Genomic DNA, 14928 nt, shown 5'->3' on the forward strand with positions numbered 1-14928 from the left:
CTTTAGCTCCATTAGTTTCCCTAGTACCTCTTCTCCAGTGATAGTTAATGTATTTATTTCCTCCCCGCACTTTTTGCCCCTTGATTGTTTAGTATTTTTGGAATGCTATTAGTGTCTTCTACCATGAAGACTGATGCAAAGTATTTATTCAACTCCACTGCCATTTCCTGGTTCCCTATTATTATTTCCCCAGCCTCATTCTCTAAGGGACTTATGTTCACTTTAGCCTCTCTCTTCATTTTTATATATTTAAAGAAGCTCTTGCTGTCCGTTTTTATATTATTTGTTAGTTTGCCCTCAAAGTTTATTTTCTCCCTCTATTATTTTTTTGGTCCCCTTTTGTTGGTTTTTAAAATTTTCCCAATCCTCTGGCTAACCATTAATCTTTGCCAAATTGTGTGTTTCTTTTCTTTCAATTTGATACTATCTTTAACTTCCTTGGTTAACCATGGTTGGTTTAGCCCCTTCCTAGAATCCTTCTTCCTCACTGGGATCTATCTTTGTTGAGAGTCATGAACTATTTTCTTAAACGTCTGCCATTGTTCATCAACCGTCTTTTCTGCCAAACTCCTTTCCCAGCCCACTCTAGGCAACTCTGCCCTCATTTCTTTGTAATTACCTTTATTTAAGTTTAGCATAGTTGTTTCCGACCCAAGTGTCTCACTTTCAAACTGAATGCTAAATTCTACCATGTTGTGGTCAGTGTTTCCTCGGGGATCTTTTACTCTGAGATCATTTACTAAACCTCCCTCATTACACAGTGCCAGATCCAAAATAGCTTGATCCCTGGTTGTATCCACAACATATTGTTCTAAGAAACTGTCCTGAATACACTCTATGAATTCTTACTCGTGGCTTCTTCTGTCAATTTGATTTTCCCAATCTACATGAAGGTTAAAGTCACCCATGATTAATGTACTGCCTTCTTTACATGCCCTCATTATCATTTGATTTATTCTCTGTCCTACAGTAAAACTACTGTCAGGGGGCCTATAGACTACTGCCACCAGTGTCTTCTTCCCCTTGTTATTTCTTATCTCGACCCATGTGGATTCTGCATCTTCCAATCCAAGATCATTTCCTGCTATCGTAATTATTCCATCTTGTACTAACAAAGCTACCCCACCACCTTTTCCTTCCTGCCTGTCCTTTTGATAAGTCACATACCCCTGAATATTTAGTTCCCAGCTTCTCCTTGTAACCACATCTCCTGAATGGCTATAAGATCATACCCATTAACCTCTATTTGTGACGTTAATTCATTTATTTTTGTTCTGAACACTACGTGCATTTAAGTAAAGAGCCATTGATTTTGCCTTTTTACCTTTTTTACCCTTTTGACCCTATTTGCTGCTGTTTTTTATGTTTGTACACTCTGTCCCTTCCTGTCACACTCTGGGTATCAATACCTAAATAGCTTGAAGCTACAGTAACCCACAGCTGCTGCTCCTGTGTCCCTCCTACTCCGGCTGTGAAAAACAAAACCTTGGTTGATGCTGGCCTGAATGCCAAGAGTGCTTGACATAAAGGACATGATGCAACTGAGAAACTATCTGCAAGTGTGGCGAAGGAGAAAGTCATTGAGTAATGAAGTCACAAGGGGAGATCTGTGTTGTATCAGATTACCTTCTGCTCTCCATGTCCACAGTTTTTTTTTTAACTGGAAATAATTTTGTTTTCATATTTTTTGTAGTTAAGGGTTTTGGATCCCCTGCTTACCATGAGTGTATGCATGGTCAGTGCACTGTGTTCACTGATCTCAGTAGTGATGATGTTAGGGGGATGTCAATTGACTTTAGCCATACAGGGTTGGTTTCAAATACCTCTATAGCCTCGGTCCACACTATATATAACTTCCTCCTGTCTCACTAGTAGGTTAAACTGAGGAGGGGATTGTCAGTCTGCCCAGCAACTAATTAACAATTGCTTCCTCTCCATACTGAACTATTCCAGGGTGCACCTGGCCAAGCTTCCATCTTTCACCCTACGTGAACCCAAGGAACCCATATCCTAACTCCTAGCAAGTCCTGCTCGCCAATCACCACCATGGTCACTGACTCACTTTAGCTCCTGGCCCATCAATGCCTCAGAGGTCTCTGCGCTCCTTCAATTCTAGCCTCCCAATTTACAGCATCCCACCATTGGCAGCATTCCCCACCTAAAGCTGTCAGCCTCTTATCTCCATCTTAGATGCTCGTTAAAATCAACCTTCTGGTTCAGGATTTTGGTCATCTGTCCGAAGATCACTTAATTCGACTTGGGGTCAAATTTTGTTTTATTGTGCACCTGTGAAGCACCTTGCAACCTTTTGCTGCATTAAAGTTGCTATTTAAATGCAAATTGTTGTTTGAAGTGAATGGGTATGGGTTTTGGGTGCGGCCATGCATCATTTGGCCATGGTTTTGCACTCTCTGCAGCTTTCGGGGGAGGTGGAGTGACTTTAACTGGAGGAGAGAAATGAATGTCATTATTTTCTTGCTGCTTTGAAATAAATTATTCTGTGTGGAATGTGAATTAAGAAATTCATCTTCAGAAATTTACCTGCGGCACTTGCTTCACAAAATGCCCCAGTATTTTGGTAGTTATAACAAGGCACCTTCTGCATCTAATTCTTTCCAACTGGCCAAGAGCGAAATGTCTCTTGAGTTTCCAACCCCCACTGCGTCTAACTAATTAGTGCTGAGAGCACAAGCTGTTAATACACAGACCACAGCAACCACAAGCTTTTCAGACACTTCTGATCTGACAAACCTCATTACATCTGGTGGTTTCAAGCCCCTGCCCGAACTTGGGGAGTACCTTAACCCTCGTGTTATCCTCCATTTCCCTCACAAACTTCCTACTCGGCTCACTCTGTGCTTTCTGGCCACTTTTCGCTCCTGCTGAAGGTGCTGCCTCTCACTGGGGTGAAGTTCCATGGGCACCTAATACCTTTCAGGCACCTCAGCTGTGACCATGTGAGTCTAGGCTGTGAATAGGGCACTTCAGTTAAACATTATCATGTAATTTCCCATTGTACACTGACAAACATGCAGACATAAACACACACACTTGTGTGTTCATACACAAACACAAACAACACATATGTACACATTTTTAAATGGTGAGAGATTAGGAAATATAGGTATTTGGAGACACATGGGTGTCCTTGTACACAAACCATAGAAAGTTAACATGCAGTTACAGCAAGTAATTAGGAGTGCAAATGGTATCTTAGCGTTTAGTACAAAGGGTTTGGAGTAGAAAAGGAAATAAGTGTTACGTAGCTGTATAGGGCCTTGGTGAGACCACACTTGGAGTACTTGGTACAGTTTTGGTCTCCTTTCCAAAAGAAGAAGTTGGAGGGAGTGCAACAAAGGTTTACTAGACCGATTCCAGGGATGAGGGACTGTCCTATGAGGAGAGGTTGAGTAGACTAGGTCTGTATTCTCTAGAGTTTAGAAGAATGAGCAGTGATCTAATTGAAACATATAAAATTCTTGAGGGGCTTGATGTGATAAATGCTGAGGGGATGTTTCCCTGGCTGCGGAGTCAAGTACTCAAGGTCACAGTCTCATGATAAGGGGCTGATCATTTAGGACTGAGATAGGAGAAATTTCTTCACTCAAAAGGTTGTGAATCTTTGGAATTCTCTACTGTAGAATACTGTGAATGCTCAGGTATTGAGTTTATTCAAGTCAGATTGATGGATTTTTTGGATACTAAGGGAATCGAGGGATATGGGGACAGTTTGGGAAGGTATAGTTGAGGCAGAAGATCAGACATGATATTGAATAGTGGAGTGGCCCCACGGGCTGAATGGTATACTCTAACTCCCATTTCTTCTGTTCTTATGTATGCTCACATGCACACTTATACACACATGCATATACATACACTTTCCAGCATCAGTTATTGGACAACACTAAAGAGCAAGGATCCTGTCTGATTTATGTTCCCACCCCTACCCCTGCTCCGCCCCTGGAGTGCTGAGGCCAATTGTCACCACACTGTTTGAGAACAATGAACTCTGCACAGACTGGGATTTGAACTCAAAATGTTCTGCCCTATGGAGCCCAGTTTACACACAACCTTTACCTAATGAGCCATCTGGGAGCAGTGAGATCCTTGAGCTAAAGGGAGAATTTATTTCCACCTGCAAAAGACAGGACTTACACAGCACTTTCCAGTGGGAAAAGTATGAGGAGGAAACCCTTGAGCTGCCACAAGACAATAGCCCCTCAGGATGTCTGTGTAGTCTGGGCGGATGCTGAATATCCTGGTTCTTGGACTGACCCTGGTGTATTACTGTATTTAGAATTGTACCTGTTAGAACTTCTGATAATGAAACACCAAGGACCGCAAAGTGTCTCGGGGGAGAATGTGAATTGTTAGGCTATCATGCAATGTGACACCACTAGAAAAACGAGTGGGTGATTGATCCTGCGCGATTCTCACTGCACCCCGTTTCTGAGTAACTTTTTAAAATTTATTATTTCATGGGGTTTGGGTGTCACTGGCAAGGCCAGCATGTGTTGCCCATCACCATTTGCCCTTGATGTGAATGCTTTGCTAGGGCCATTTCAGAGGGCAGTTAAGAGTCAACCACATTGCTGTGGGTCCAGAGTCACATGTAAACCAGACCAGGTAAGGACAGCAGATTTCCCTAAAGGGCATTAGTGAACCAAATGGGGTGGGGGGTGGTTTTGAATGATAATTGATGATAGTTGTTATGGTCACCATTACTGAGACTAGCCTTCAATTGTAGATTTATTAATTGAATTTAAATTCTGCCAGCTGCTGTGATGGGATTTGAACCCACATTCCCAGAGCATTAGCCTGGGCCTCTGGATTACTAGTCCAGTGACATTACAACTATGCCACTGTCTCCCCTGTATGGCTCTTACCACTGGGTCACATAGAGATACTGAGAGTTTGTTTTTTGTCTCTCCCTTTGGTTGGAATGCTGGGTGGTGTAACAATCTCAGACACAGGGAGTCACACACGTTCAAATAATACAGGAGGTGGTATTGCAGGACTTCTCATTAAATAACCAAATCAACCACAAGATCGCAACTCATCTGACTCAGACTCCACTAAAGATTATCTCGAAAAATAATTATTCTGTAGGACTCTGCCCTGATGAACACATGTGATTGTTGTCAGGGTGAGGGATTATTAATATGTCAATGTTTCCATAGGCATAAATAGTGTGCGAGTATGGTCATGTTTGCCAATTCCAGTGCATTGTGGTGGAATGCTTTAAGCAGCTCTTGTGTCACAGTGTCCCTTGGAGAGAGCTTGCCGAGTGTTCAGGGCTTGAATGAGCAGCCTACCTCTGGCAAAGTTCAAATGAAATAGAAGAAGCCTTGATATCTCCCCTGAGCATCTCAAACTAACCCAACAGTGGTTTGTTATGATCCATGGGGAAAGACAGGGGAGTGGACATAATTGGATAGCTGTCACAGGCATGATGGGCTGAATGGTCACCTCCTCTGCTGTATGATTCTATGGGACTCCAGTTAAACAATACTTCAATGTAGGCCTGTCTCTTCTGATGTAGGTGTGGTTCAACCAAAAAATAATTGCTATGTTATTTTCCAGCTTTAATAAGGTATGTGTTTCTTCTTCACTTGCCGAAGTGAGGGATGTCTGTGCTGGGAAATAGAGCTCTTTCCACCAATGTCGACACTCAATGTGATCTCAATTATCAGCAGTGTTGGCATGGCAGCTCCCTGTTTTGCTGGCCTTTTGCTAGAAGTATGAGAGTAGAAACTGGAGGGATTTTAGATTTGCTCATCCATCCCATGATCTCATTGGGTGTTCCTTTGGAAGACGTTGTGATGAGTCCCAGGGTTTCAGAGGTGCCTGTCACATAGCCGAACCTTCCTTCCAATTCTGTTGGACTTGCTTGGCCCTTTTTAAAGGGAAATCATTAGAACTTGTGCGACGCGATGGAAAGAGTCACTCATTGTGCTGTCAGATGCATGTGGTGTAGAGCTGTTTTACATAAGAACCTAAGAAATAGGAGCTGGAGTAGGTCATTCAGCCCTTCGAACCTGCTTTGCCAGTTAATGAGATCGTGGCTGATCTGATTGTGGCTTTAACTCTGCTGTCCTGTCTGTTCCCATAACCCTTGACTCCCTTGTCAATCAAAGATCTGTCTAACTCAGCCTTGAATATATTCAGTGACCCAGCCTCCACTGCTCGCTGTGCAAGAGAATTCCACAATGATGCCCTGAGAGAAGAAATTCCTCCTCATCTCTGTCTAAAATGGGAGACCCCTTATTTTGAAACTGTGGCCCCTAGTTCTAGTTTCCACCAGGAAGGGTAACATCTTCTCAGCATCTACCCTGTCAAGCCCCCTCGGGATCTTATATGTTTCAATAAGATCACCTCTCATTCATCTAAATGCCAATGAGTATAGGCCCAACCTGCTCGTAAGACAATCCCTTCATCCCAAGAATCGGTCTAGTGAATCTTCTCGGAACTGCTTCCAATGCTATGTTTTGATGTCCACATCTGCAGTGTTAACAATAGAACTTCCTTCCCTGCTGACTCCCTCCCATCTGCTCCTCAGTGCATTGACATTTTAGGGCTCCATGGGCACCAGTTGTCATCTACGTAGCCATTCCGTGATGGATGTTTGAGCCTGTAGAGGAGGTTTTGGCAGGCTCTTCAGGCACAGGGATGATCTAAGCCAAGCCAATTGGCGATCCTCACCCAATCTCGCCTGCACACAGTACACTGTCAGGGGGGCCACTGGAGAGTGACGAGGTTGAGAACTCTAACTGCTTTCCCTACACCTTGCCAAACGAGGGGCGATGAGGTTAATTCCAGCATCCCTAGCCCTGTCCCATCTGAGACCAGTTGCTCCCTGTTTGTTTTTGTGGTTCAGTAACTCACTGGATGGAATTGCTTCACCATCAAGGGAGACCCTGTCCTTAGCATTACAGCAATACACAAAACCTGTGTTATATTCTCACAATACATCCTTTTGAAAAAATAAATATAGCTGTTTGTCCTCCGAGCTTGGGTTGCATTAGGAGAAAGCATTTTGAACACAATGCATGAGGGTGAAGTACTGGGTGGGGACAGACCTGTAGTATTGGGAGTAACTCGGGTGAATAAAGCACGTTGCACAGCAAGTGTATTGACAGATCATTGAACCATTTTGGGCTAAGTGTAAACTTACACAAAATAATGCATGTCCTTATCGAAGGGTGGAGCTGGCTCAAGGGGCCAAATGGCCTTCTCCTCCTATTTCTTGAGCTCTTATGCAATCCTGGTGACAACATCGATTGTCCCACATGTTGAAAAACTTGGAGGATTGGTTTCTCTGGAAAGCGGTACAGCCCTGATTTTGGAGATGGGAGACGGGTTGTAAAGTTGAGAAAATGGATTCCTCAAACGTAAGAATGTACAGTATAATTAAAAAGCAAAATAAAATCCCTGATTCCCCCACCTGCCCTCTCAATCACAGTTCTCCCAAAGGGAGACATCAAACTCTACCCCGGTGAGACTAAGTGGTGATAGTCAGCTGGGATCCCTCTGATGTGGCCACTTGTCATTGTCAATCTTGATGGTGTGCGTCGATGGGATATTTGACCTTCAGCTGAGCCCAGCCCTGCCCCCTGTTCACAAAGATGCTCCTTCCAGCTGGGGTCACATGGCAGCAATTGGGAGTGATTTCTCCCCTCAACACCAAAACCACCAATAACCCAAATGCCACCTGACTGAGGTCAAACTAGTCTTCCCAGATAGGGGATTTGAACCCGAGTCTCCCCTGGTCTGTGTTACTCAGTACTGCGCGGGGATGGGCTACACTCATGGTTTCACAGTTTGGGAACTGGGAAGTGAGTTCGGAATATTCTGAGTCAGAAGGTTGTTGCCTTCAAGCCCAAGTCCAGAGACTTGAGCACAAAATCTAGGCTAATGCTGCACTGACAGAGATGCTGTCTCTCAGAGGTGACATTAAACCGATGCCCTGTCTGCCCCCTCAGGGGGATGTAAAAGATCCTGCAGCGCCTTTTTGTGAGAAGAGCACGAAAGTTCTTTCCAATGCCCTGGCTAACATTCAACCCTCGAGCAACGTCGCTTTTTTTGGCCATTATGACATTGCTATTTGTGGGATCTTGCTGTGTGTCAATTGGCTGCTGCACTTCTTACATTACAACCGTGGCTGCAGTTCAAAAGCACTTCATTGGCTGTAAAGTGCTTTGGAACGTCCTGAGGGTGTGAAAGGTGCTGCAGGGATTAACGTCTTTTCTTTTCTTTTAGCTGAAGTGAAAACCTGAGGATTATACTGGGCTTCAGTTGCTGTCTGGGGGCGTGTGAGGGAGTACAACATAGCAACATTGGTATGCCATTCAGCTCCGGGAGCCTGTTCCACCATTCAATTAGATCACATCTAATCTGTACCTCAGCTCCATTAACCTGCCTTTGATCCGTTTCCCTGAAGTTCTACTTTTCCCGTGTTTGTGTTAATGGGTTTCTAGTGATACTGAATCCTGCCAATGTTTAGGCAGGTGCTGGTTGTTGTTGAGCTGTTGAGTGTGTTGTTTGCTGACTGAGCCTTGGAGTTGATTCATTAGAGACACACTTTCCGTAGTTTATGATTGTCGGCTAAATGTTTCTTGTGATTTGTTAATGAACAAAATTGCCGTGTGCACGTTATCCTGCTAATGAGACAGGGTGGCATCGAGCTGATAGGGGCTGAAGAATTCCCTAAAGCACCCCCCACTGCACCCCTCACCCACCCCGCCCCGCCCCCCCCCCCCCCCCCCCCCCCCCAATTAAAACTGGGTTCAGGCAGTGAACCATACAAGGCGGAAGGATCCAGGTTTGACTTCAAGTCTGTACAAGCAGCGACTGCCGAGCCAGGGGAGGGGCGAATGAGTCAGGGTTCCAGTGAGACGAGGACAGGGTTTGTCTCCTCACTTTGCTGTCCAGTAGCCTCCTCGTACTGAACTTAGCCTCGCATACATAAGTGAGCCTGCTTGAAGGGCGGTTGCAAAAAAAAAATCTCACGCGCAGGTACCATGCACTCGTCCAAAAAAAATGGAGTCAAAGCAAGTCATCTTCGATCCTGAGGGACGGTCTAAGAAGAGGGTTTCAGAGGGCTGTTCGGAGCCTCAGCACCAAAGCCCAGGGAGGACCAATGCCGTTGAGAGAAAAGGGAAGGAACTTGGCAGAAACTGTTTCCAGGACACAGATTTAATACAATTGGCATAAGAGCCCGAAGGGAAATGAGAAGTTTTTTTTTAACGTAGCAAGTTATGATCGGCTGGAGTACACTGAAAGGGTGGCAGAAGCAGATTCAGTAGTAACTTTCCACAGGGAATTGGATAAATACTTGAAGAGGAAAGCTGGGAGGGCTATGGGGAAGGAGCATAGGGAATGACAGCAATTGAGTCCCTCTTTCAAAGAGCCATCACAGGCACGATGGGCCAAGTGACCACCTTCTGTGCTGTAAGATACTTTGATTATCTGAAATAAAAGGAGAGAAAAGAAGTAAATTTGTAACAAAAAAAAAATCCCTATTGAAATGGGCATTTTCCTCAGAGATGACACATTTAAACAAAGGCCTTTGCTATAAACCTGACAGACACAGTGTGTTCTGCTGATCAGAGATTACGGTCCATTTGCCACAAAAAATCTGAACCGTGAATTCTTCTGTGCGGTGGGAAGGTCTAGTAGCTTGCTGAGCACCTCTCGCTGCACAAACCCGCCCAGCTTTCGTTTTGATTTGTGTTTAATGGAGCATTACCGCAGACCGACTGACAGGTTGCAACACGCCAAGCCCATGTTTGGTATTTGTTCTTCCTCAGCTTGCACATGCTGATTGAGCAGAGGCAAGGAGGGTGCATCAGTGTAGACACAGAGAAACCACCCCCAGGAATATTCGCTGGGTGGGGGTGGCAGAGAATTATTGCACACGTTGTATTAAAGAGACGGTCAAGGAGAGCACAGCAAGGCGTTGCTGCTCATGTCTACCTGACTAGAGCAAAGAATACAGTATATTACTATTTCTTGAAAGGCTCCACTTTGAGTAGGGATCTGCTTAACGACTTTGCGAAAGTAAAAAGGGAACAGTTTAGCTTTAGCAGCCAGTGAAGGGAGCCACAGAAAGGGCATGTGGGATACTGGCTTTTATTTACAGATCATTGAGTGTAGAAGTGAGGCATTGATCTGAAAGATGTGTTCAAGATTATCAGCAACTTAAATATGTAACTTCGTTGTCAGTCAGTAAGTGGAGCAGGAAAGTTTTTTTCTAGTGTCCTGGGCCCGTATTTATCCCTGATCCCACATTACCAATAGACAGATTGGCTGGCTATCTATTTCGCTGCCACTCGTGGGATCTTGCTGTGCACAAATCAGTCTCTGCGTTTCTTGCATTTCAACAGTGCCTATGCTTCAGACTTACCTCATTATCTGTAAAGTGCTTTGTGATACCCTGAGTTGATGAAAAGCGCTATTTAAATGCAAGTCTTTATTTCGAGGATCATTCAGACAGGGACCACCAGAGCAGAAATTTTGAAGGAAGCGGAATCCATAATCACTTTTAAAATGGAAATGGATTACTATTGGAAAAAAGTAAATAATTTTTACAAAGTAGGACATGGGATTGAGACTCTCTTGAAGGTCAGTACAGACACAATGAACTTAATGCTGAATGTTGTATTTTCCTAGTGTTTATAAGTCTGAGGGTTGATTTGATTGAGGTTTTCAAAATAGCAGGGGGAAAAGCTAGGGTAGATAGAGGGAAATTATTTCTGCTGGTTGTGGGGCAGAGTCTAAAAATGAGAGACATATCTTTCAGTATTGAAATTAAGACACAGTTCTACACACGATGGTGGGAGTTTGGAACTCATTTCTGCCAACAGCATAAGAACATAAGAAATAGGAGCAGGAGTAGGCCATTCAGCCCCTCAAGCCTGCTCCACTATTCAATGAGATCATGGCTGATCTTCTACCTCAGTTCCATTTTGCTGCACTGTCCCCATATCCCTTGATGTTTTTAATATGAAGCAATCTATCAATCTCAATCTTGAACATATTCAATGACTGAGCCTCCACAACCCTCTGAGGCAGAGAATTCCAAAGATTCACCACCCTCTGAGTGAAGAAATTGCTCCTCATCTGTCCTAAAGGGTCTGCCTCTTAACCTGAGACAGTGTCCCCCGGTTCTAGACCACCTCATCCCCACCCACTCCGGCCACCCCCCGCCTCACCCCAGCCAGAGGAAACATCCTTTCTGCATATACCCTGTCGAGCCCTGTAAGAATTTTGTACGTTTGTTAAAGGGAGAGGGAGTGCAGCAAAGGTTCACCAGACTGATTCTGGGATGGCAGGATTGTCGTATGAGGAGAGATTGGGCCGACTAGGCCTGTATTCACTGGAGTTTAGAAGAATGAGAGGAGATCTCATGGAAACATATAAAATTCTGACAGGGATGGACAGACTGGATGCAGGGATAATATTTCCTCTGCCTGGGGGGGTCTAGAACAAGGAGTCACAGTCTCAGGATGTGGGGTAGACCATTTAGGACTGAGATGGGGAGAAACTTCTTCACTGAGAGTGGTGAACTTGTGGAATTCTCTACCACAGAAGGCTGCGGAGGCCAAGTCACTAAATATATTTAAGAAGGAAATAGATAGATTTCTGGATTCTAAAGGCATCAAGGGGTATGGGGAGAGAGTGGGCATATGGCGTTGAGATAGTGGATCAGCCATGATCACATTGAATGGCGGAGCAGGCTCGAAGGGCCGAATGACCTACTCCTGCTTCTATTTTCTATGTTTCTAAAATAGCTAATTTTATTTAGCGATTGGTGTTAGATAAATCGTTAATTTTAAAACTGATGAGTTTTTGCTATCCTAAAGGTTTTAAGGGATATGGGGCAGTATGAAGTTAGGTCACAGCTCAGCCATAATCTTGTTGAATGGCCACACGACATCGAGAGCCTAATTTCCTTTGTGTGTTCCTAAGATACTTTTTATGGAGTGAGATTCTATGAAGAATTTGGACATGGCACCAGTTGGTTAGGCTACATTTGGGGTACTTTGTGCAATTTTGGACATTTTGTTATCAAAAAATATTGTAGCCACAGGAAGGATTAGGAAGGATTCACTGGGATGATGCCAGGGATGAGAGGGTATAGTTCTGAGAGACTTGAAAAATTGTGCCTTCCATTTGCTGCAAGAGGGAGATTAAGGGGGATCTTAACAATTTGAGAGGATTTGAGGGATAAATAGTAGGAAAATTATTTCTGTTGACCAATGAGTGACAAGGGGATATATGTTTATGATTAGTACTAGAAACAAAAAGGTGGAGGCTAGAAAAATGCTTATATAAAAGAGTTATTAGAATGTGGAGTATGATATTACAAGTTGCTATTGAAGCCTAATTAATCAGAACATTTACGAGGGAATTAGATAAATGTTTAAAAAGGGAAAATATTGAAAGGTAAGAGGAAGCAAACACGGGAATATATTCAGAGCAGAGAAGTGCAGTAGGTGAGTCAGCGCTGGGATAGGCTCCATGGGCTGAGCATCAGCAATAACAACAATGCACATAAACGCTCCCACAGAATCATAGGAATTTTAACAGGAAATTTTTTGAGGATTTAGATACATTAAACGGTTATTACTGTTGGCACAAAGGGATGCAGTTTGCTCCTTGGGGAAATTTGAGGAAAAATTCTTTGTAAAACTGCCATCATAAAACTCCTCAACTTACAAGAAGAACTTTTCTTGACTACAAGGCACAGAGAAGGTATCGGGCTGCCTTGTTTTCAAACATGGTCAAAAGCAAAGCTGGCAGCAGGATGATTGGGATTGTAAGTGCTTTCGCATCGCATGGTAAGTCTGGATCCAAATGCAGGCAGCTTGCCAGAGGGGTCTCGATGGGTCCGAAAATCCTGAGAGACCCAGGGCGGGTGGCGGGGCTAGGGGTGGGGTGGATTTGTTTTTTAAGCAGCTGCTGAGTCTCCATGTGCTTCCGCTGGGAGCAATAGGAATCCCTTTGGAGTGACTCGCTTGGTTGTAAGCCCGACTTTGCCTGCCAAGCGTGGACGGTCTGGCCTCTCAGGAACGGTGTAGCAGGCATGTCAGTCAGCTTGGTGAGCCACTGGGGCCCTTATCATGGGAGGTGAGGGGGTAGATACCACAAAGACTTAAGAAAGGAACAAAAGAGTTTACATTTGCAGTTAAGCTGTCAGCTTCCAATTTCAAAACAGACCTCCTCGTGATCTGATACCATTCAGCTCCCTGGGGTATGAGTGGGTGAAGTAATAATCCATTTATATGGAGGGACTTATTTCAATGGCTTTTAATGCAGCTGCCAGAATTGCAGATTTGTGTGGATTGGGCTGTGGCCTGGGTTTGGATACCAGCAGCAAAAGTAGTACAACTAAATGTGTGATGTGACTTCACCGCTCCCAGCTGTGGACCCTCCCTGATGTCAGGGGTAAGTCCAGCTCTGAGAGAGGGCCTTGAAATTTGTCGACAGTGCTTTTGGCTTCAAACATGGTGAACAAAACCACCTCCTGGGGGTGTGTATGCTGTGTCGTGGAGGGGGAGAGGAGGGAAACCCCTTCCAAGATTGTGCTGTCCTTTTTTCTGGGGTTGGTGCCTGTCAATCGGAGAAGGGACAGCCTGAAACAGCTTTGTATGATCATGTCTTTCCAGCAAGAAAGGGAGCCATTTCCAGCCACCAGCCCTCTCCCCAATCTCCTCATGACCACTTTTTTTTTCCCAATTAATTATGGGCTTGTAGCTCCCCGCAGTTGTCACACGGAGCATTTCAATTGGAATCAGGGGTTGTTCTCCTGAGGGAATCGAACTTAAACAGCTACAAGTCGAAATTACGTGTCAGAAGCAATAGGGCAGCAACTGGCAGCTGACAGAGAGACTTTGACACTTTTTCATTAGAATGAGATGAAGCTTTTCTCAGGAGCATAACCATGTTGCAATGGGCTGGTTGCAGTGTCCTGAACAGTGTTGTTTACATGGTTTAGGAGGGGGTGGGGAGGCAGATGGTAGCCAGTCAATGCTTGTCCAGTACAGGCATTGAGAAAGCTAGGACAGTACCTTTGTTGGTTTGGTGAGGCAGCTCCTCAATGGATTTTCTTTCCCCCCCCAACCTCCCCACCCGTCTTTATACTAATGCTATGGTCCCCGTGATCACTCATCCACCTTATCACTATTGCCCAAATCTTTGGTCACACCTTTAGCCTATTCAGAGTGAGCATAGGGTTCCCACAGGGTAAAAAAATAAAGACTTTCATTTATATAACATCTTTCATGTTCTCAGGGAGAAGAATTTTCGGGTAGGCGAGCGAAGGCAGGGCCCACTCGCCGACACGTAAAATGATGCGCGGTGATGTCGGGCGGGCGTCCCGACATCACGGTGCGCCATTCGGACTGTCAGTTCTTCGGAATGCCCTACCTTTGAGGGCTGTGGATTCTCAGTTGATGAGTGTATTCTAGCCTGAGACTGATAGGTATTTGTGAATCAAGGGATATGGCGATAAGGTGGGAAAGTGGAATTGATATACAAGTTTAGTAAATGGCGGAGCAGGTTCACAGGCCATAGGGACTATTCCTGCCCCTATTTTTTATGTTATATTCTTATAGCGTAATCCACTTGACCAGGCATGTCCACGTGAGGGGTAGGGGTAGGGGTTTGGGTGGTGGTGGCTGTATTCTGCTCTGCCTGATTTTGTGTATTTCACTTCTTGACAGTTGTTCCATTCCTGTTCTACAGTCTGTTAGTTTGCAGGGCTTGTCAGGTCCTCATTTGACTGCATCTTACCCGCGATGCCATATGGCACAGCCTTTTCTCAGCTCATCTAATTTAAATGTCAGTGGATTGTATCAAAGATTAAACTGAAGGACTGTTGGCCAGTTCTAATACGGGGAGATGCTGTCTTGGAGAGTTAAATAT

The 14928-nt window shown here is 44.5% G+C and overlaps 1 protein-coding gene across 2 annotated transcripts in view; it reads left to right on the top strand.

The window, feature by feature from the left end:
* caskin2b (CASK interacting protein 2b) overlaps positions 1-14928 on the top strand; it is a 421869-nt gene that overhangs the window by 8542 nt on the left and 398399 nt on the right. The gene's annotated exons all lie outside the window — the stretch shown is intronic.

The sequence above is a fragment of the Cetorhinus maximus genome, chromosome 24 (genome assembly GCF_964194155.1).
Source record: "Cetorhinus maximus chromosome 24, sCetMax3.hap1.1, whole genome shotgun sequence".
Lineage (NCBI taxonomy): Eukaryota > Metazoa > Chordata > Chondrichthyes > Lamniformes > Cetorhinidae > Cetorhinus > Cetorhinus maximus.